This window comes from Panthera tigris, chromosome A1 (assembly GCF_018350195.1).
Source record: "Panthera tigris isolate Pti1 chromosome A1, P.tigris_Pti1_mat1.1, whole genome shotgun sequence".
Lineage (NCBI taxonomy): Eukaryota > Metazoa > Chordata > Mammalia > Carnivora > Felidae > Panthera > Panthera tigris.
In genome coordinates, this window is record NC_056660.1 from 161120030 (window position 1) to 161141783 (window position 21754).

General features: G+C 36.4%; 1 long non-coding RNA gene across 1 annotated transcript; it reads left to right on the forward strand.

Annotated features, from left to right (window-relative positions):
• The first annotated feature begins 398 nt into the window (after positions 1-398).
• On the forward strand, positions 399-21469 carry LOC122239813. Its single transcript, XR_006219203.1, has 4 exons — positions 399-501; positions 2447-2575; positions 19854-19953; positions 21107-21469. It is a non-coding gene; the product is annotated as an uncharacterized LOC122239813 (long non-coding RNA).
• Positions 21470-21754: the final 285 nt, after the last annotated feature.

Sequence of the window (21754 nt, forward strand, 5' to 3'; positions counted from 1 at the left end):
GCTCACATGTAAAAACACGCTTCAAATGAGTAAATTCAACTACTCACTTAATTTCATGGTACACTTATTCCCAACCTATAGGTAAGGGGTTAAAGAGGGAACCAGAAGCCCACAGGAGACTTTGAAAGCCATTTATTACTATTATCTTCTTACTTTACTTATTAAAAAAAACAGTTAATGTGTTATGAAGTGATTTGTATAGGGTATTGATTTGTAGAGGAAAAAAACCTTTCCTTCCCTTCTAGGTTCTTTGACTGGTAGATTAATGGGAGAAAAACAAATTTAATTATATATATATATATATATATATATATATATATATATATATATTCATAAATATATGAGGCTAAAAGAAATGACCAAAGCTGGAACCTTTTATACCTTTTAGGCAATGAAAAAATAAATTTGTGATGAATTGGCAACACAAAGAATTTTGAGCTTGGAATATTCCTTGCTGTCCCTAACTCTGATGATAAAGTTGCCTTCTAACTCCTGATACAGGTAGGGTACCTTTTGTTTCTTGCTTTCAGCTGAACAAAGGAGCTTAGAGTGTCCTTCTTATACCCGCTGTTTTTTAAATAACTTTAATTTAAAATAATATGTCAAAGTAGTATATTTTGGGGTGGGATATTTTGCTTCTCTCATACTCATTTACTCATTAGACAAAAAATATTCCTTGAGTACATACTATTTGCCAGACATTATACTTGGCACTGAAGATACAGCAGAATACAGCACAAACTCCTCCTCCTTTTGAGAAGTTTAATTTCTACATGCAGAAAGATATGACAAAAGGAAAGAAAAAGAAAAAAATGAGGTAATTACATATTGTGATTAGTGCCGTGAAGGAGCAACAAGGTGATATAACAGGGTAATAAAGGAGCTGTTCTTTGAACAAGATGGTCAGAGAAGGGCTCTCTGAGGAGGTGACATTTGAAGTGAGACTTGTGGAATAAGAGGGAGCTATGAACTGGGTAAGAGCATTGTAGGCTGAGAGAATAGCAAGTACAAAGGGCAAGAAGTAGTGAATGGCTAGGCAGAAATGTCAGAAAATAAAGAATACAATGGAAGCCATTATATCATGCATAATAAACTAAGCAAAATGGAAGATACTGTATAATAAGGTATTTGTTGAAAGCAAATTTCTGAATTATTTACACCAAAGTCTGGGAAAGCAAACTTATTTAGAACATGTAATATTACTTTTAGGTAGTGCTGCTTGTCTATTTAAGGCTTGACCTCATGAATTTAAACAGAGACTTGTCAGTGTGGTTACAATGACTATTTTCAGCTGAGTTGAGTTATACAGGCTTTAGACAACAGAAATATATACTTGAATTCAACCAGGGCTGAGGTTTTGCGAACAAGTACGGCAGAAGGAGAGAAAATAAGACTTGTAATTACTGTACTTAAAAAACTAATGAAAATAATGATGAACTAAGATGATAATCTAATATGGAAAAAAGGGAAGGGAAAACATAAGAGGACAGATGCATTAAGATAAAGTCTACAACCCTGTGGGATGAAATTTCAATACAATATACTAAATTTAAGGGGCTGCCAGAGAAAGTAAGCTGGAAAGGTGATAGGTAGTACTAAGAGAGTGAGTTACTTACAACTTGGATTTGGGGGAAAATACGTTAATGATTGTGCAGGATGCAAAATTATTATGGGAATGGTAGACTAATGGGAGATTGAATTGAAGTGAAACCAAATTTTGCTAGAGATGAGAAAAACAAGAAGTGCAGAAAGTCTAGGGTTTTAGATAAATTGTCTGTGTGACTACTGGAAGTCACTAAGAATAATAGGAGTTAAGTGTGGATTACACAAATTGAGCAGGCCATTAATTAATGACAGTGAATAGGTGGTCTGTAGATGACAACAGGAGGCGATGAAGATAACACTGATGACATAAATAGATTGTTTGTATATGTAAAGGGGAACCAAAAGGGATAGTTTCCTTCACTGACAATGACTTACCTGACATGCCAAAGAAAAATAGACTTCTCTTGTGACTGCTTGCTGGAGAAGGAGTGATCTCTCCTCAAAGGCTCAAAAGTGATCATGAAGTGATGAGAAGACTAGCTAGTTACTTAATCTTAAATTGTTATAACCAAAGGGCAAAGAAATAATATTTTTTTAGTAACTCTAGATCGCAGATACCTTCTTATTTAAGATTTTTTTTCTTATTTTATATGAATGTGAATTTCAAGTAACCTTAATCTTATTTTTATTTTTGTTTAAACAGTATATTTTTCACTCTTACTTGACACAACCTCTAAAATGGCTTCAAATTAGCAATTCAAGTTTGCTGTTACAGTATTTCATTTTGATTATCTCCTAATCCAGTATATGAATTTTACTAGTTAGCTTTATTAATAACAAGTGACCCTCCCCAAATCACAGTGGTTTACTATAACACACATTTATTTCTTTTTCATAATAGATGTCAGTGGCTGTGGTCAACTTCTATGGCTCTGCTACATGTCTTCTCATTCCAGATTCCAGCCTCAAAAAGTGTGCCTTATTTGGGACATCCAAAAAAGAAGAACTCTTGATGCCTCCTAAAGTTTCTGTATGTTATGTTCCCTCACATTCCTTTGGCTAAAGCTTGTACTGTGGGCAAGCCCCAAATCAATGAGATAGTACCATGGCATATGCTTCAGGAGGTCTCTGTGTGCCCCATGTTCATAAATTAGGCGAGGTAAGGCCCTTACCAGGAAAAAAAAGCAAGAATTTAGCACCTAAAATAAATCCTACCACTGGAATGTAGCACTGAGATCTTAACACAAGATAAAACGTTATAATAGATAGATCCGTTAGGAAAATAATCATTAGGAGATAAATCTGTACTGGGCAGATAGACATGTTATCTGCCACGGATAGAAATACAAATGCTGACAGTCTGCAGGGTCCAAAGGGAGAGGAGATTTAAAGAAAGAATAAATGTCAAGAATCTTTCTGTAAAAATCATAGAAAATAAAAACAGGTGAAGCAATGGGAATAGTACTGTTAGAAAAGTTAACTAGTCCATATTCCTAAAACGCTCACATAATAGCAATTCTATGGTAAAACTTTCATGATCCTAGTGTCTGACCACCAAATTTACTGACTCAAATATATGATGATGTTCCATGTGTCGAAGGGTAGGCTCACATTATTAATAGCTAATAGCTTATTTTATTCATCTCAGCCTAGGAATGGTTTTGCCAATGAACTAAATGTATTTGAAGCCTGATGGCCAAAGCTCTCTTTCCATAGGACTGTGATTGGGTAGGAACTGCCAAACTTATAGCTCAGGTTTCTTTTCTGTACTATTTCTGGTTTACTCTTCACCATTTATGATTGGCATATTTATTCTTTAGTATTATTAATCCATAGTCAGGTTACATTTATGTCTTCATGGCTATGTAGCTATTGGGTCTTCTTCATATAACAACTGTGTCTCTGCTCTTTAATTTTAAAAATTCTCTCAGGAGGCAACCATTACTAACTCCACTCTAAAAAATTTAGAGGGTGTACTCCACTATAATTCCAGAGAACAAACATGACACACATATATTCCTGAATCTCAATCTTGGAGACAGTTTTCCCTTAATTATATCACCTCAATAAGTTAATAATGTTTACATTTGAAAGGCAGATGTAAAAACTCTGAAATATCAAGCCAACAACCCAAAATATCTGATCAGGGGGGAAAGAAGTAAACAAAGGAACAATTAGCGGAATAAAGGTGTTCACAAAAGCATAACAATGAGTTTAGTTACTCTTTCTCATTGTCTAATGTGGACTGTGGGGAGAGTCATTTTAATTTTATTGATATAATTTACATTCATTGAAATGTACTCTTCTTAAGGGGGCAATTTGATGAGTATGGTAAAATCCGTAAGTTATGACTGGCACTCTGGTCCAAGCATAGATCATTCCCATCAGCCCAGAAATGCCTTCTGTACTTTTTTACTTTCTCTGCCTACCATATGTAATGATTCTTTATCATTTATCTCACTGTAGATGAGTTTATCCTATTCTTAAGCTCCATGGGAATGGTTATATAAAACCATTAGTAGCTTCTCTTTCATGACTTAGTTTTGAGAGTTTTCAATATTTTGTTTATTGATAATTTGCATTATCATATACCTTTTCTTCCTTTTTTTAATATGAAATTTATTGTCAAATTGGTTTCCATACAACACCCAGTGCTTATCCCAACAGGTGTCCTCCTCAATGCCCATCACCCACATTCCCCTCCCTCCCACCCTCCATCAAACCTGAATTTGTTCTCAATTTTTAAGAGTCTCTTATGGTTTGCCTCCTTCCCTCTCTGTAACTTTCTTTTTCCCCTTCCCCTCCTCCGTGGTCTTCTGTTAAGTTTCTCAGGATCCACATAAGAAAGAAAACATATGGTATCTGTCTTTTTTGTATGACTTATTTCACTTAGCATAACACTCTCCAACTCCATCCACATTGCTACAAAAGGCCATATTTCATTCTTTCTCATTGCCAAGTAGTATTCCATTGTATATATAAACTACAACTTCTTTATCCATTCATCAATTGATGGACATTTAGGCTCTTTCCATAATTTGGCTATTGTTGAAAGTGCTGCTATAAACATTGGGGTACAAATGCCCCTATGCATCAGCACTCTTGTATCCTTTGTGTAAATTCTACCCTTTTTCTTCTTTTGCTTTCAACTTATCTTTGCCTTTATATTTAAGGAGAAATTATTGACAGCCTATAATTAAGCCTTGATTTTTTTAAATCAAATTTTATAATTTTTCATTTTATTTAGAGTTTTTAGTCTAATTTTTTTAAAGTCTGTTTGATTTTAACCAATTTTGAATATACTTTTGTTTAGGTATATTAATTTGATATTACTTTTCTACTTGATTAATTATTGTGCTTCTTTTCTTTCTTTCCTGTCTTTCCCACCCTCTTTTAGATTATTCCAACATTTTTACCATTTCATTTTATTTATATATTTAGACATATTTCTATTTATTACTTTCATAGAATGGTTGCTATGCATGTTAGAATGTTCATTTTTTTGAAGTACAGTTTGCATACAATATTATACTAGTCTCAGGTATACAACATAATGATTTGATAATTCTATACATTACTCAGTGCTCACCCTGATAAGTATAGTCACATTATTATAATATTATAGAGTATATTTCCTATGTTGTACTTTTTATCTCCATGAAGAGGATTAAGAGTTAGAAATGTTCATTCATAAAGCATATTATGACAGTTCATTAAAATGTAAGAAAATTACAAGTATATACTTCTATTTATTACCACTGTGCTTTTGTCATATAGTGTCCCTTTGAATATATAATAAACCACACAATACACTGTTATTGTTTTTGTTTCAATTGGTAGACATTTAAAAATTTTAAGATAGTACAAACTGAAAATATTTGTTTATATTTATCCATATGTTTACCATCCTCTTTAGTATTTTATGCAAATATGAATTTCCATGTGGCATTGTTTTTCTTCTACCTACACACTTCCATTAATATCCTCTGTAATTCAGGTCTGCTGGGAACATGTCCCAACTTTTGGAAGGACAATTTTGCTTGATATAGAACACCTATGGGATAATATTTATTGTTCTTGTTCCAGCACTTTACAGATGTTATTTCATTGTATTTATTTCCCTCTCTATCTTTTTAATGAGAAGGCAGCTGTGATTCCTATATTTGTTCCTACATAAGTATGTGTCTTTTAATATTTCTCCAGCATTTTGTTTCTTATCTTTAATTTCCAGCTGTCTGATTATTATGTATGTAGGAGTTGTTTAACAAGCTTTCTGGATCATAGGCTGACGTTTTTCACATAGTTTAGCAAAGTTTGGGCCATCATTCTTCAACTGAACTCTTTTTCTGACCCATTTTCTTCTTTCCTCTCCTCTGAAACACTAATGACATGTATCATATCAATTGCTATTTTAACACTGGCCACTGAGCCTGTTTTATATTTTTCTCCCAACTTTTTTTTCCTCTTTATTCTTTAGGTTTGATCATTTCTATTGGACTGTGTTCAAATTCACTAACATTTTCTCATGCTATATCTAACCTCCCACTAAGCTTGCTCATTAAATTTTTCATTTCAGATATTTGTTTGTATATTTGTGTTTCCATTTGGTTCACTTTTATAGATTTTCATAGCAGTTCTCAGAGTCCCCATCTGCTCCTTCATCATGTCCAATTTTCTCCGTAACACCTTTGTCATATTTGCTTTAACTCTTTTAAATTCTTTTTGATAATTTCTGTATCTGGCTTATACTGGGCTATGTTTCTATGTGCCCTTTTTGCTTAACTGTGGGGTTACATGTTTTGCATGTCTCATTTCTTTTTATTGTAGAGCAGCTAGTGGGGATAGATAATTTATTATAGGAAGCCTTGGATGTGTTATAACTCCAAAATCTCCCACCCTCACATGACCTCCATTAGGTCTTATCCTGCAGCAGTTAATTACCTTCTGTTGGGTCTTTTTAAGACCCCCTGAGTACATGCACAGTTCTGTCCTCATGCTGTAATGTGTGGGAAACCACATGTAGAATTCTGGGGCTACTGCTTTGCATATTTCTACCTCTTCTGTTACTTGTCCTGAAATTCCAGCTGATTTGCAGGTCTAGAACACAAGTATCTTCTCTGCAGTTCAGCAAACTCTGTTCTGTTTTGCTTTTAAATTCCTGCATTTCAATCCAGAACATGGAATACATTCAGAACTTAATGAGAACATGAGACTAGCCCTAAGCATTTCCCATCTATTAGAGATCACATAGTGTTAATTCATTTCATCTAAGAAGCAGAAGCCAAGGCAGGATTAGACTTGCAAGATATACTGGAGGAAGGAATACAAGGAAGCAGCCAGAGGAGGCAGGGAGAACCATCAAATTCGTGCAATGTTACACCTCTGAAGGAAGGCGGAAAGGGAAAAGGGCCGAATAGGAAATGAAATCTCAGCCTTTAGTACAACTATGAGGGTTTCGGTCAAGTGTATGGAGAATCCTTGAGACAAAATTTCCCATTAGAGGGCATGAATATTTCTGCCCTAATTAGTAATTAGTTGGTAGTAGCCCGTAGGAAGTGTGGCCTTGGCAGGAATGGGGTTGTAAATTCACAGTGTAGTATCTGGGGTCTTCTATCATTTATGCTTTCTGAAGCAGGATGTGTCAACAGTACATTTTCATGGCTCTTGTCACTACCTATCCCCACCTACTCCCTGCTCCAGATTCGCTTCTATGCACATGTTGGAGAAGCGCTTCTTGTAGGATTCTCAAGGGCCTCTCTTTCTGGGAGGAATCTTAGAAGGCAGTAGTTAATTAAAAAATATATAGCCCCTGTCACTGCAGATGGTCACAGGGCTATATCTTAATACTCACTGTCCCTCTCTCCTTCTCTAACCCTCAGCTATCATCTTTGAAGGTCTTGGTAGCTTACTTAGTGGTTTGACCCAAACCTTCATTCATGAGTGTTCTGACTCCGTGGTAATCATAATCTTCCTGGGACAAGGTTGCTGCATGTGTCTCTTCACACTTACATTAGAGGGATGGAGTAACAGGAAGTATCCAAGTATGTCACATGAATTCCACATTTAATCCTCCTGCCTCTAACATGTATACCATCACACCTGCAAAGGTGTTCTCACCCACTGGAACATCTTTCCAGGTCACCACTAGTGAAATTACTAGGAGTTGGGCCACAATTTGCACTAATGTCCTACCTTCCTTTCAAGATTGTATCTTCTTTGCCTACTGGGTAGCAAGTAAGCCAGTTCCAAATCTTGGATTAATCCTAGTACCTTTGTATTATTTCACATTGCCTGAAAGGTAACCATTTCCATAACTCTCTAGGAGTACCCATGACAGCCACTCCAATTTTGTCACTCATTATAACAATTGCACCCAATTTGCTTCTGATGGTTAGATGCTGCCTTTGACCTCTATATTTTCTAGATTCTATCATCCCTCTTACCTTCTGAGAACACAGTTCTATAATAGCACTTATTATTATAAATGCTATGAGCCCTACCAACAGAAGACAGTTGCCATTGATTGTCTCAAGGATGATGGTGTTTCTTTTACTAGTGTGTTCCTATTGTTTTTATAATTGGGGTGTATTCCAGGTTTTACCTTAGAATGCAGTTCTAAGTTGTCTAGCCTTACATAGTATATCCAGTAGCTTGGTCACTTTTGTGAATTTTTTAAATTCCTTTTTTTCATGTCTGCCATGGCAGTTTTGGTTTTTCTACTTTACTTATTATTGGCTATCATTTTCTCTAAGCTTCCAAGAATCATCTTGAAAGTGTATTAGTACTGTTTTCTGAGGTCTTTGTCAAAGTCTCAAATCCTTTATAATGGGATAGTTCTTCCTTATCAATTAAACTAACAATTCCTTATCCAATTTCATGTTCTACCTTTTTTGATGTAGGACTCTCAGGATGTAGTCCCAAACATATTTTCCCAACTCCTTCAAGTGTATATTGGCTAGGTCCTGCAGAACCCACTAGAAGTTTATTGGGAATGACCTCAGGTTCCTTTGGGGTCTATAGTCCCTTATCTCCCTTAGCATCCCTCACACTTTCCCAGTTTAGAGACTAAATGAGGAGCTACAGCCAGGTGCTGAGGGGTGTTCATGATGTCCCATGAAGCAGTGATCACTGCATCATTTTCAAGCAGTGAAGGCATACCAACCCTTTTTATTTTTATTTTTTTAACTTTTTTAATTTTTTTTTCAATGTTTTTTATTTATTTTTGGGACAGAGAGAGACAGAGCATGAACGGGGGAGGGGCAGAGAGAGAGGGAGACACAGAATCGGAAACAGGCTCCAGGCTCCGAGCCATCAGCCCAGAGCCTGACGCGGGGCTCGAACTCACGGACCGCGAGATCGTGACCTGGCTGAAGTCGGACGCTTAACCGACTGCGCCCCCCAGGCGCCCCCCAACCCTTTTTAGAAATGCCAGAGGATTCAAGGGATCTGGAGCTATTGTTTATGAATTCAGCAACCCAGATGTTCCCAACTCAAACCTAAAGGGTCTCACTCTTTTCAACCAAGAATCTATCACTGGCACATCCTTTGTTGGAAAAACTGACAGTTCAACCTTCTCTGGAAGGCTCTCTGATGTATTATAATTAATTCCTGGGCCAAATTCTCAGGGTTTTTTTTCCTGCTTCCAGTTGCATGAGATAAGAGTATCTTTAGTAAGCTGCCATAGGGGCCCTCTGAATTTCACATTTCACCTCCAATTGGTGATTCATCACCCACAGCCTTCTATTGGTCTTCTCTGATGCATCAAAGTCACTCAGTAGGAGATATCTGATGTAATTTCCTTCTAATGCTTCCCTCAGCTACTCAAAATCCTGAGATACTGCATTTGTGAGTACATTCATTTGCACCAGCATACCAAACCAGTTTACCACAGGTGTTTTAACAAATGCACTGGTATAATTGAAGAGCTCCACCTACTGCCAGTTATGAAGTCCTCCTTGCCAATTTGTTCACATGGTATTTAGCTTCATGGTCCCATATTAAAACTATATACTTAGACTATGACTGACACTAATTGTCTTAAGTCAGGATTTATGGAAAACAGACTCAGATGGAGATTTCCATGTGGGAAGTGTTTTGGTCTGTACCTTCAATATCAGCATTTTGTAGGAGTAAAGGCACTAGAATTAGACAAAGAAAGAAACAGAACTTCAAAGCAGTTACATGGATGAATTTATGTGGTGTCCTGGGAAGCAGGGGAGTTAGGATGCCCCTTAGCAGTGGCTTTGCCTTTCGATGAAGGAGCCATGACTATATACTCCTGTTTTGACAATGGGTAGATTTCTACTTTGGGATGGGATATGACCTAAGTATAGATGCTTTCTTCAGCTAAAGGGAATTTCTAGAGAGAGTTAGCTACTGGCATTCTCAAAATGTGGGAGAATTGGTTTCTCAATCCTTTTTTTTTCTTAATCTATATGCTTTTATTCTTTTTTATAATTTTAAAGTTTTTTAAAAATTTTTTTTAATTCTGTATTTATTTTTAAATTTACATTCAAGTTAGTGCATATAGTGCAACAATTATTTCAGGAGTAGATTCCTTAATGCCCCTTACTCATTTAGCCTATCCCCCCTCCCACAACCTTTCCAGCAACCCTCTCTTTGTTCTACATATTTAAGAGTCTCTTATGTTTTGCTCCCCCCATTTTTATATTATTTTTGCTTCCCTCCCCTTATGTTCATCTGTTTTGTATCTTAAACTCCTCATATGAGTGCTGTCATATGATATTTGTCTTTCTCTGACTGACTAATTTTGCTTAGCATAATACCCTCTAGTTTCATCCATGTAGTTGCAAATGGCAAGATTTCATTCTTTTTGATTGCCAAGTAATATTCAATTGTGTGTGTGTGTGTGTGTGTTGTGTGTGTGTGTGTGTGTGTGTGTGTGTACACCACATCTGTTTATTCCATTCACCCATCAGTGGACATTTGGGCTCTTTCCTTACTTTGGCTATTGTTAATAGTGTTGCTAGAAACATTGGGGTGCATGTGCCCCTTTGAAACAGCATACCTGTTTCCCTTGGATAAATACCTAGTAGTGCAATTGCTCAGTCGTAGGGTAGTTCTATTTTGATTTTTTAAGGAACCTCCATACTGTTTTCCAGAGTGGCCGCACCAGTTTGCATTCCCACCAGCAGTGCAAAAGAGATCCTCTTTCTCTGCATCCTTGCCTACCTCTGTTGTTGCCTGAGTTGTTAATGTTAGCCATTCTGACAGGTGTGAGGCGGGATCGCATTGTGGTTTTGATTTGTATTTCCCTGATGATGAGTGATGTTGAGCATTTTTTCATGTGTCAGTTGGCCATCTGGATGTCTTCTTTGGAGAAGTGTCTATTCATGTCTTTTGCCTATTTCTTCACTGGATTATTTATTTTTTGGGTGTTGAGTTTGATAAGTTCTTTATAGATTTTGGATACTAACCCTTTATCTGATATGTTGCTTGCAAATATCTTCTGCCATTCTGTCAGTTGCCTTTTAGTTTTGCTGATTGTTTCCTTTGCGGTGCAGAAGATTTTTATTTTGATGAGGTGTCAATAGTTCATTTTTGTTTTTGTTTCCCTTGACCCTGGAGACGTGTTAAGTAAGAAGTTTGCTGCGGCCAAGATTAAAGAGTTTTTGCTTGCTTTCTCCTCAAGGATTTTGATGGCTTCCTGTCTTACATTTAGGTCTTTCATCCATTTTGAGGTTTTTTTTTGTTTTGTTTCGTTTTGTTTTCTTTTGTATATGGTGTAAGAAAGTAGTCCAGGTTCATTTTTCTGCATGTCACTGTCCAGTTTTCCCAGCACCACTTGCTGAAGAGAATGCCTTTATTCCATTGTTTATTCTTTCCTGCTTTGTCAAAGATTAGTTGGCCATACGTTTGTGGGTCCATTTCTGGGTTCTGTATTCTGTTCCATTGATCTCAGTGTCTGTTTTTGTGCCAGTACTTTACTGTCTTGATGATTACATCTTTGTAAAACAGCTTGAAGTCCGGGATTGTGATGCTTCCAGCTTTGGTTTTCTTTTTCAAGATTGCTTTGGCTATTTGGTCCTTTCTGGTTCCATACAAATTTTAGGATTGTTTGTTCTAGCTCTGTGAAGTATTGTGTTATTTTGATAAGGATTGAATTGAATATGTAGATTGCTTTGGGTAGTATTGATATTTTAACAATATTTTTCCTTCCAATCCAGGAGCATGGAATATTTTTCCGTATTTTTGTGTCTTCTTCAATTTCTTTCATAACCTTTCTATAGTTTTCAGTGTTTAGATTTTTCACCTCTTTGGTTAGGTTTATTCCTAGGCATTTTATGGTTTTTCATGTAATTGTAAATGGGATCAATTTCTTGATTTCTCTTTCTGTTTCTTCATTATTGATATATAGTAATGTAACCAATTTCTCTGCATTGATCATATATCTTGCGACGTTGCTGAATTCATTGATCAGTTTTAGCAGTGTTTTGGTGGAATCTTTTGGGTTTTCCATATAGAGTATCATGTCATCTGCAAAGAGTGAAAGTTTCACCTCCTCCTGGCCGATTTAGATGCCTTTTATTTGTTTCTGTTGTCTTATTAAGGAGGCTAAGACTTCCTTTACTGCGTTAAATAACAGTAGTGAGAGTGGACATCCCTGTCATGTTCCTGACCTTAGGGGGAAAGCTCTCAGTTTTTCCCCATTGAGGATGATATTAGCTTTGGGTTGCTTGTATATGGCTTTTATGATCTTGAGGTATGCTCCTTCTGTCCCTACTTTCTTGAGGGTTTTTATCAAGAAAGGATGCTGTATTTTGTCAAATGCTTTCTCTGCATCTATTGAGAGGATCATATGGTTCTTGTCCTTTCTTTTATTGATGTGATGAATCATGTTAATTGTTTTGCTCATATTGAACCAGCCCTGCATCCCAGGTATAAATCCTACTTGGTCGTGGTGAATAATTTTTTAATGTATTGTTGAATCCAGTTGGCTAATATCTTGTTGAGGATTTTTGCATCCATGTTCATCAGGGAAATTGGTCTATAGTTCTCCTTTTTAGTGGGTCTTTGTCTGGTTTTGGAATCAAGGTGATGTGGGCTTCATAGAAAGAGTTTGGAAGTTTTCCTTCCATTTCTATTTTTTTGGAAAAGCTTCAAGAGAATAGACGTTAACTCTTCTTTAAATGTTTGGTAGAATCCCCTGGAAAGCCATGTGGCCCTGGACTCTTGTTTTTTTGGGACTTTTTTTATTTCTAAGTCAATTTCTTTACTGGTTATGGGTCTGTTCAATTTTCTGTTTCTTCCTGTTTCAGTTTTGGTAGTTTATATGTCTGTAGGAATTTGTCCACTTCTTCCAGATTGCCCATTTTATTGACGGATAATTCCTCATAATATTCTCTTACTGTTTTATTTCTGCTATATTGGTTGTGATCTCTCCTCTTTCATTCTTGATTTTATTTATTTTAGTCCTTTCCTTTTTCTTTTTGATAAAACTTGCTATGAGTTTATCAATTTTGTTATTTCTTTCAAAGAACCAGCTTCTGGTTTCATTGATCTGTTCTACTGTTTTGGTTTTTTGTTTTTTGTTTTTTGTTTTTTGTTTTTGTTTTTGTTTTTGTTTTTTTTTTTTTGGTTTTGATAGCATTTCTTTCTGCTCTAATCTTTATTATTTCCTGTCTTCTGCTGGTTTTGGGTTTTATTTGCTGTTCTTTTACCAGCTCTTTAAGGTGTAAGGTTAGGTTGTGTATCTGAGACATTTCTTCCTTCTTTAGGAAGGCCTGGATTGCTATATACTTTCCTCTTAGGGCTGTCTTTGCTGCGTCCTAGAGGTTTTGGGCTGTGGTGTTTTATTTTCATTGGCTTTCATGTACTTTTCGATTTCCTTACTTCTTGGTTTGCCCATTCATTATTTAGTAGGATGGTCTTTAGTCTCCAAGTATTTGTTACCTTTCCAAATTTTTTCTTGTGGTTGATTTCAAGTTTCATAGCATTGTGGTCTGAAAATATGCACACTATGATCTTCATCTTTTTGTACTTGTTGAGGACTGATTTTGTGTCCTAATATGTGATCTATTCTGAAGAAAATCCCATGTGCTCTAGAGAAGAATGTGTATTCTGCTTGTTTAGGATGGAATGTCTGAGTGTATCCATTAAGTTCATCTGGTCCAGTGTGTCATTCAAAGCCATTGTTTCCTTGTTGATTTCCTGTTTAAATGATCTGTCCATTGTTGTATGTGGGGTGTTGTAGTCCCCTACTATTATGGTATTATTATCATTGAGTTTCTTTATGTTTGTGATTAATTGATTTATATATTTGGGCACTCCATATTTGGAGCATGAATGTTTACAATTGTTAGGTCTTCTTGGTGGATAGATCCTTTAATTATGATATAATGCCCTTATTCATCTCTTGTTAGAGTTTTTTTTTTTTTTTTATTTTAAAGTCTAGATTGTCTGATATAAGTATGGCTACTCTGGCTTTCTTTTGTCGACCATTAGCAAGATAGACGTTTCTCCAACCCCTTACTTTCAATCTGAATTTTTTTTTTAGGTCTAAAGTGGGTCTCTTGTAAACAGCATATAGAGGGATCTTGTTTTCTTATCCATTCTGTTACCCTATGTCTTTTGATTTGGGCATTTATTCCAGTGATGTTTAGAATGAGTACTAAAAGATATGAATTTATTGCCATTATGTCATCTGGAGAGTTGGAGTTTCTGATGTTCTCTGGTCCTTTCTAGTCTCTGTTGCTTTGGTCTCTTTTTTTTTTTCTTTGTGTTTTCTCCCCTCAGAGAGTCCCCCTTAAAATTTCTTGAACTCTTTTAATTTTTGTTTGTCTGGGGAAACTTTTAATCTCTCCTTCTAGTTTGAATGACAGCCTTGCTGGATAAAGGATTCCTGGCTGCGTATTTTTCTGATTCAGTGCATTGAATATACCCTATTGATGGTTGGTTGTTGTTGAATCTAATGGGAGTCCTCTGTGCTTCCTGGATTGTGGTGTCTGTGTCTTTCCCCAGGTTTGGAAAGTTTCCAATATGATTTGCTCACATAACACTTCTACCCCTTTTTCTCTCTCTTCATCTTCTGGGACCCCTATGATTCTAATGTTGTTCCTTTTTAATGAGTCACTGATTTCTCTAATTCTTAAATCGTGCTCTTTTGCGTAAGTCTCCCTCTATTTTTTCTGCTTCATTATTCTCCATAACTTTGTCCTCTATATCACTGATTCATTGCTCTGCCTCATCCATCTTTGCACCCGTGGCATCCATTCGAGATTGAAGCTCAGTATAGCCTTTTTTATTTCCCCCTGACTAGTTTTTACTTCTTTTATCTCCACAGAAAGGAATTCTAATCTATATTCAACCTCAGCTAGTATTCTTTTTATCATGATTCTAAATTCTGGTTCAGGCATCTTGCTTGTATCTTTGTTGATTAAGCCCTGGCTGTCATTTCTTCCTGTTTTTTCTTTTGGGGTGCATTCCTTTTTTCGTCATTTTGAAGGAAGAAAATAATAAGGTAAAAAAAATTAAAATTAAAAACTTAAAAGCAACCACACAAAAATATCACACCAATGATCTAGGTCCTAGGTGTGTTTTGGTCTGGTTGTTGAAAGGATCTTGATAGATTAGAGAAAAAAGGGAGTGATAAGAAAAGAAAAAAAAGGAAAAAAGGAAGACGTTTGAAAAATTGAAAAAATGAAATAGAACAAAATGGAATGATAGAAGTAAAGTAGAATTTGAAAAACTTACAAAAACATAAAAAATGTAGAAGAAAATTAAAGAAAATTATTCTTAATAAAAAATGAAAATAAAAATAATTTTTTCTCTTTCTGTATTCAATAAACTAAAAGAAAAGAAAAAGAAGAAAAAATTTAATAAAAGACCAGTGAACAGGAATTATGATTTAAATTATATCTGGTTTCCTGTAGAAGTCAAGCTTGAAGCACTTTATAGTCTGTAAACTAAGCAGATGCATAAATGAGTTTGTCAAGAGCACGGTTGGCCCTGTTGGGCAGGGTTTTCCACTAGATGGCACTGCTTAGCTTACTGGGGTAGATTGCTGACGCAAGTTTAGGAGTGCATGCACATGCGTGGAGGGGTGAACATGGTGTCTCCCAGCTACCCAGTCTCTGGTATCAGAACTCTGTCCTCTCCATGACTGGAAATCAAGCACCCCTCCTTTTTCTCTGGCTTCTGTCCACTCCCTGCTTCTACACTGTGACCAAGCCATTAGGCTGCCAGGTGGCACCTCCCTCCTGTGTTTTCTTTCAAATGGGGCTGTTTCCCAACTCCTCACTTCTGAAGGACTGTGGCTTTGATCTGCTCAGACCTTCTGGGTAGGGTCTCACTGAGCAATGGCCAGGTGCCCGTCTGCCCCCAGGAGCATTCCCAGGACAGTGCTGCTGTCAATGCTCAGAAACCGTGGCTAGGTGCTACACCCCCTCATACCCCTGGAAAAATTTCCCACAATCTTATAGCAGCAGTGTTTTAGGGATTATGGTAAATCACAACATGTATCTGGCACCAGCCTTTCCCCTTAACGTCCATGTTCCAGCACCAGCAAATGTGGTTGTTCTCCAGGGTCCACAGGGACCTTTGCCTGTGGGGTGGCCACATAGCCTCTACCAAATGTCCTCCCAGCAGGGAAACTGCCTCTCCCCATGTGGCCCATGGACCCCTTGGGCCTCGCTCCCTGCTTCTGGGGATTTGCCCTTTCCATTAGAGCACCACCAGGTATCGAGCTGTGGAGTTTCAGTCTCTGCACTCCACCTGTTTCTAGAGTCTTAATGGAATTTAAACCCTTTCCTTTCTCCTTTCTCCCTTTTTTTGTTCAGTCCCTTGCATACTCTTTCTTTTCTCTCCAGCTGCTTCTGAGCGGGGAAGATGCTTTCCCATACTCTCCCCCTGTCTCCATCCTCTCTCCCCAAACAAAAAACATCTCCTTGCCCTCCGTGGCTTCTCTCTCCCCCAGTTCACTTCTCTGTGCCACGTACCTGCTGAGTTCTGTGGTTCAACTTGTGAAGATTGTTGTCTAAATCCTCAAGTCAGTTTTCTAGATGTCCAGGTTTAGTGTTGATCTGTCTGTATTTCAAGGACGAGATACACAAAAAAAGCTTCCTTGCTGTTCCACCATCTTGGCCTCTTCCCTGCGTTTCTCAATCCTAGGGAGAACTCTGAGTTGGCCATCACATTATATGCTACAGAAAGTGATTGAAAAGGACATTGTGTTGGTTAGTCACTGCTTCTTTGATTTTGCATTTAAAATAATTTTAGAGCCTTTTTTCCTTCCCATTTTTACCGTAATTTCTGGAAGTATTGAGTAAGTTGGTTCAAGTTTCATTAGTTTTTTTTCTGTACTGTAATTAATATTCACGTAGGTGACACTGTTTAAAGTTACACGTGTTTTTGTTATTTAACATTTCTGTAAGAATAAGAATATATTTCTTACAAGAAATCCAGGAATTTATAGCGGAAATACAGCTTTTTTCTGATGCTTACTATGGCTGACTTCAGCAAGCCTAGTGTCTTTGTAGGCTTTAGAAAAATGGGCTGTTTAATTAATTCTTGGAGGTTTAAAGTAAAATAGAAGTGAAGAAAAAAATGAATACAGTTTTAAGTGGATTTTGTTCATCTTGTAGTTTAAAGCAGCCCATTGTTAATTTTGGAATTCCTTTACAATATTTAACTTCAAGATCACCTTTAATGCCACTGAGATTTACTATCTAAATGAAACAATCAAAATAAGAGACAGTGATGTAAGTAGCAAGCACCTCTTGTCTATTTTCTCTTTGTAGTAAGATAATAAAGCTCAGGTCAAATGATCCAAGCATCACTGTATAGGAGCATCCCATGGCTCATAGCATAAAATCCCAAAGATAATATGTGCAGAATCACACTCTAATACAACAGTAAAAGCCCAATAGTAAGATAATGTATAACATTATGGTTTGAAGAAAGATTATTATTTTTTTTGTAAGATATTGCACATTCAAACATATTGAATGCTCAATGTGGCATTTATTTGGATGGGCAAGGAAAGATCCATATAAATGTTCATGAATGATCACACTGTTGCACGTAATGTTCAGCAACACTTACCTAAATGTTTTCATATTGCCTTGGGAAAATTCATATATAAAGCCTGAATGCACACATTTGAATATATGATTAATGAAAATAGATCTAATTGATATTACTCTAACATGATCTATTCACTCTAATGTTTACATAGGTCTTTGTATTGTTTCCAAATATAAAAATAAGATGTGGTATGAGAGCTTTAAAGATATTTGACAGGTTATTTGAAAGAATGAAGATTTAAAAATGCAAGTGAATTAGGAGCCATTTTATTATTTTTTCATAGATTGAAGAGAGACAGTTTTTGAATGAATGTTTTAGAACCTTGTGAAAATGGGGGTGGCTCGATTAACTCTGAGCACTTGGAAGAGTGCTGTGTTTGACACAAAAGGCACAAGATTCTGCTTTTTTATTTTCCATTTCATCCAGTATGATTGCATAGCTGAACAAAAATTTTCCCAATCACTGGATAAAGCTTTGAGGGTAGAGGATAAGAATCAAGGAAGTGTAGGAATTTTACACATTTTAAGTATCCAGGGATAAAAAAAGACAGTAATCTAGCTGGGGAGAATTCCTCACAAATTACTCTAACTCTTGCCTTGGGACCAATAAGAGAGGTTCAGAAAATGACCCCCCAGAAAACCCTAAATATATATCTACAGATTTACATATATATCTGATTCTGCTTGATTGGGAGTCAGAATAGGAACACCTTTACCAAAGTTTAATTATTTAATTTTTGCTGTGTATAATACTGCTTTCTCTTTGGGAATGTTAACACTGAAGGCTAAGGTTGAAAAATCTCTTACCCTGGTATGATTAAAACTGCTTATTAATTGTCACACTAATTGTAGGGTTTTTACACATGATTCTTTGAAGTGTCTGAAATCATTAGCACTCATGAGTTTTCATAGCTATCTTTATGTGCCACTAATATGTAAGGCCTCTGGGACAACAGTAAACACATAGAGATTTAATAACAGAATACAAAAAAAAAGAAAAGAAAAGAAAAAGAAAAGTCCTACTGTTTTCCTTTACATCAGCTTTTCAGTGATTCCCTTCTAATGGATTTTCTATAACCTCCACCCCCTCCTCTTCATTACATCCTATAAAATGAGAATGTCTTTGTTAGTTTATCAAACATTTATTTTAAGTTACCTGTCTTTTTGTCAGTATTTTAATAAGGTGTAAGGGATTAATGTACATGCTATTGTGTCAACTTGGAGGGTGTTTGTGGATAAATGAATATTTCAATTGATGAACTTTGGGGAAATCAGATTGCTCTCTGTAAAGTGGATGGGCCTCATGAAATCAGTTGAAGGCCGGAATAGAACAAAAAGATCAACCTTCCTGACGAAGAAGGAATTCTTTAGCAAACTGCCTTTAGACTTCATCTGTATCATTGGCTCTTCTGTGTCTTGCGCCTGCTAGTTCACACTGCAGATTTTGGCCTCCCCAGTCTCTATAATTGTGTGAACCAATTTTTATATTAAATATCTCTCTGCTCCCCCCATTTCTCTCTCTACGTGTATACCTTATTAGTTCTGTTTCTCTAGAGAACCCTAACACAGCTATCATATAAAATTTGGCAGTTCAAGTTAGATAAAAGTATATTTCAGAAAGTTAACCAGGATTGCATTATTTGCTTCTCCCGGTGGTTATATCTAGGTCGTTAAATTCTCTCTGCTTGGATAGCAGAGCTGGCTTAATGGAGAGACTGTATCACTAACTGCATTGCCAGAGAGGGTTTATGACTACACACCAGCCATCTTTCTCAAGATAGTGACAATGAAAGCAGGTTATTTAATATTTGAAATCCCAAAATACCAGCAATAGCAAATGGGGAAGGAAAAGAGATAGAGTTTAAAATGACTATAAATATTAACATCACCTGTTTTAGGAAAAAAGTGACAATATTAGATATAGAATAGCTAGATAGGGCAAAAAACTCCTAAAGTCACTATTAAAGCTTGACTTTTCTTTCACATTTTCCCACTGAATACCTTTCTAGCCAGTAGAATCAGTAAGAATATGCAATGAAACCTTAAATTTTAATTTTTTTTACATAGTTGTGGTTTTGATTCTCCAAACAAGCAACATACACACTCAATGTATAAAAGCATTTTTGGCTATACAGTGTTGCTAAGGTGTACTTCAAAAGTAGGACTCTGCCATCCTAACACACTGGAAAACTGATACAGTCCTTTAACTTCTTATAGATTTTAGAGAAAAATAGTAATTTATCTATTCTGTATTTTTTTCCTCAGAAATGTCCAGAAGTGTTCCTCAGAAAGAATGTGCATAGGTAGCAAGTTTCTCAATAAAAAGCTTCTTCATAAAAACTACATAGAGGACTTATGCTTCCAGGTAAGGTCTTACTTCCTTCCATGAACAGCTAGAAAATTCAACAAAACATTTGTTTTCAGACCATGGGTTTCAGACAACACAGGACTGTGAGAGGAGAGAAACAAGAGTTAACTGTTGTCACTAAGTGTGGCTTTCTCCTTACAGGCAATTTTTAAAATTCTAGAGCATGGAGGACTAACACAAATTACCTAGTTTAAAGTTTGGAGAAGCCATGCTGGCTGGAATATTGGAAGCAGATTGCAAGTGAAGAGGGAGTTACTCAGAGAAAGCTCTGGAAATCTGCATAAGGATCCTTTGGAGTCTTAGGCTCAATACCAATCTACATGTGTAAACTTAAACACCATGAGAGTAGGCAAAGAAAAATTTCTAGGGGAAAGAATAATTTACAGGTAACTGTAAGCCAAACAATTTCTGTACCTCAAAAAGGGCCATAGATCCTTCAAAAACCCAGCAACGACAGTGAAGAAACCTTATTAAAATCAAGGAACATTGTAGAGATGTAAGGCCATGGTTTAGTAATTGTGCTGAACTACATCCCTAGAATAGATTACTCTAGACTAGGGGTAAGCAAACTAAGAACCAAATCTGACCCACTGCCTGATTTTGCAAATAAAGTTTTTTTTGGAACACAGCTCTTCTCACTTATTTACATATTATCTATGGCAGTTTTTGTGCTACAACAACAAAGTTGATTAGTTGAGATAGAAACCATTTAGCCTGCACAGCTTAAAATAGATACTGTCTCACCTTTTACAGAAAGTTTGTTGATTCCTCCTGTAACCACACCTGATCAGTAGGACTTTCCTGCAACTCAACAGCCTGTCAGAACAAAGTCCAACATTGTTAAAAGTCAGACAACAAAATTCAGTAATTGAAAATTTATTTTTATTTTTTTAAGTGTATTTATTTATTTTGAGAGAGTGAGCAAAAAAGGGTGAGCAGGGAAGGGCAGTGAGAGAGAGAATCCCAAGCAGGCTTCTTGATGTCAGTGTAGAGCCTGACAGTGGGACTCTGAACTATTAATCATAAGATCATGATCTGAACCAAAATCAGGACTCCAAAGCTTAACTGACTGAGCCACCCAGGAGCCCCAGTAATGAACAATTTAAAGTTTATAATGCCTGTCACTGAATCAATTTTTTTGTTGTTGAAGCCAAGATTGATTGCACCGTGGGAAGATTCAGAGCTCCCTTCTTCTGTAGACACTCAGCTGAATGAGAAAACACAAACATCAAAAACAGGTAGGAAAGACTGAAGACACATTTTTTGGTAAGGAACTCCCAAATCCCAGCTTTAGTTAGGCTAGGGTCCATGAGACCTACAAGACTATGGCACACAAAGGAGCAGTTGCTAGTGAGCACAAAGGCACTCTTCAGTAGACATCCTATACCCTGCCCTGCCTCCTGCCAGCTCAGTATGGAGTGAGCAGCCAAAATGGCCCATCTCCCAGTCTTTCCTGAAAGAGTTACATCTGCCTACTTTGAAAGCACTGACTAAGTTGGCTTCTAATGTAGCATATATCAAGAAATACTATTTTGTTCCTCATTTTATCTTTAGACTTCAGGGCTTTTGTGATTTTTATTATCATGTATGTGTTCCATAGTTATTTTAATGAAATTTGGAAGATGGAGAATGAAATACCCTTAGAATTTGCCTCACAATTGAGAGATTTACTATATGTATTTTTGATGTTTGTTTTATTGGAATCATCATTGTCCTAAATTTAGTGGCTGCAGTGCTATATTCATCCTATTAAGAAAGGTTTCTCAACTGAATCAATAAGTCCATGCTTATTCCTTTT